Here is a 2475-nt window from a genome sequence, read left to right as displayed (position 1 = left end):
AGAGAGAGAGAGAGAGAGAGAGAGAGAGAGAGAGAGAGAGAGAGAGATATATATATATATATATATATATATATATATATATATATATATATATATATATATATATATATAGAGAGAGAGAGAGAGAGAGAGAGAGAAAGAGAGAAATTTATCTTCTTCCTTCAAACTTGTTCAAGTGAGAGCAGAGAAAAAGAAATGTATTTTCTTGTGTCAACTTCTTCCTTCAAGCTTGTAGATATTTCTTGTGGAAGGACGGATTACTTTTTCTGACAAACGTACAAATAGTAGAGGATTTTTTTTCTATCAAATTTGTTAATACTAAGGCGAGTAATGTTCTTTTGTACTGAAACAGAGAAGACCGTTCATTAAGCAAACGAAGGAAGAAATTACTGAAAGTTGTGAATATTTAATTTCTTCAGTCGTTTTTAATTTCAACTAGATCTAGTTTGTGGTTTTAAAAGCAGACAAACAGATCTCACCCGGAAGGTTCCGACTTGATCAGCAAATATCAGGCTACAAGGAGCTGTGGTATCGTCTGCAGAAATTGTCCTTCATTTTATCTGTCTGGAGCTCGGGAGTGGGCGTAGTCAAACTGTCTCAACATGTAAGTGCTAGGGAGATTTTCACGAGCTGATCTGTCTTTGAACTGGGGGGAAAACTGTGTTTGTAGGTCTCTGTCACTAGATAGGGCATGTCTGTTTCTGACGACATGGGAGTGTGACTTTTTTCAATAATAGTGTGGGAGTTGTAGCAAAGGTTTATAGCTTTCACAAGTAAAAAACGAATTTTGCGTGACCTTTCTACTTTTTCATCACGTCGTATGAGTGACCAGGTTTTGAACAGGTGTTTAATAAAATTCCACAGACCATTGTGGTTTCATTTTCTATGTGCAATAGGTAGACCAAGGCACATTTTTATTTTGCTTACCAAGGCCAAAATTATGTTTAGTCCGTTGTCAACAAAACCAGAAACAAACTGATCAAAATTTTCCATTTCTCTAAAAATCGGTAGTTGAAATAGAGCACTGGCTTTTGCCCTAGCAATCAATGAGAATTTTGTTTGCATTTGTCAACCAAAACTGCACGACTGCTATCAAACAATAGACGAGTCGCGTAGTGAATCATCAGCAAAAGCCCAGCTAGAGCAGGAAAAAAATCATCATTTTAAGTTTGAGTGAAAATTGTAAATGTTATAATTATTCGTAGTCAGCGCCTCTCTAAGTTGACAAAGTTAATACGTTAACTATCACTTTAAATACATACTATCAATTTTATTTTTAAAATTTTGTTTCATGTTTATTTAAAATTCATTTATTTATTTTTCTTTTTTTGCGGGGGGAGAGGGGGGGGGGGGGGGGGTCTTTCATGGTTTGATAGTCCAGTCTTGTGTTCCGCAACCTTTGACCTGCTCACGCATGCCAGAAACGAATAGACCGAATTGCCCGTCCACGACAAAAGCACTAGTCATTTGTTCATTGGTGGGCGCTCGGCCTACTGGTGCCTTGACTGAGACGTGCTTATCGTAGACGGTGAGTGAGACCAGAACAGCCAGGTGTCAGCGTTGTTAAACTTGAAGGTATAGATGTCTCTGTACTGTGAGAAAGTTGTCACGGAATCTAGTTACGGAAATTAAATAAACTAAGACAGAGACTGAACACGTCCTCCCCCCCCTCCCGCGACACACACACACACACACACACACACACACACATACACATACACACCCACACCCACACCTACACCCACACGCACACACACACCCACCCACCCCCCCCTACACACACACACACACACACACACACACACACACACCCACCCACACACACACACACTCCGCTTGCCCGAGAAGGAGATAAAAACATAATAGGTACTTGTTTGTATGCGAATGACTGCTCGTCGAAGATGTGCTTGTCGTAGCTCACGAGACCAGAACAGGTGTCTGGGGGTAGTCTAAGTACCTGAGGTATCCCTGTCTGTCTGCTGGGACCCAGTAGCCCAGTCATCCACGGCTCCTAGACGGTCTGAAGTATAACATTCTTTGGGGAAGTAAACGGAGTTTGCAGCTAGGCATGCACAATATCTAATAGATAACCAATACTGAGAGTGTAACGACCGACTGCACAAGTTTACAAAACAGTAGGAGGACAAAGAAATAAAGTTGCTTCAGGCTTTTCAAAATACAATTAAGTTTGCACAGAGTTTAGCCTAGATAAGAAGTCTATAAAATGCTTGAATCTGTGGTTAATCACAATAATGTGTTGGTTGCTTCCCAGGAAGTTGGGTTGTTTCAGAATGTTCTCAGGTCTGCTGGGGTAATAGTATAGATTGTGAAGCGCATAGAGCTTGCTGTTTAGCGGGGATTTGCGGTATACAAATGCTATCTATTATCAATTATTATTATTATTATTATTATTATTATTATTATTATTATTATTATTTATTTTTAAAAATATTTTTTTAAATATTTTATTATTAT

The 2475-nt window shown here is 38.9% G+C and overlaps 1 long non-coding RNA gene across 2 annotated transcripts in view; it reads right to left on the bottom strand.

Annotated features, from left to right (window-relative positions):
• LOC106011866 overlaps nucleotides 1–2475 on the bottom strand; it is a 14487-nt gene that overhangs the window by 2688 nt on the left and 9324 nt on the right. The window contains exon 1 of one of the 2 annotated variants that reach the window (XR_001184875.1): nucleotides 480–554. The exons of the other annotated variant lie outside the window; for it this stretch is intronic. This is a non-coding gene — a long non-coding RNA (uncharacterized LOC106011866). Of the gene's footprint in view, nucleotides 1–479; nucleotides 555–2475 lie in introns of those variants that run through there. 2 annotated transcript variants of the gene reach the window in all.

The sequence above is a fragment of the Aplysia californica genome, unplaced genomic scaffold, assembly GCF_000002075.1.
Source record: "Aplysia californica isolate F4 #8 unplaced genomic scaffold, AplCal3.0 scaffold00202, whole genome shotgun sequence".
Classification (NCBI taxonomy): domain Eukaryota; kingdom Metazoa; phylum Mollusca; class Gastropoda; order Aplysiida; family Aplysiidae; genus Aplysia; species Aplysia californica.
Note: the sequence above shows the minus strand (reverse complement) of the source record. Positions and strands in the feature narration are given on the sequence as shown.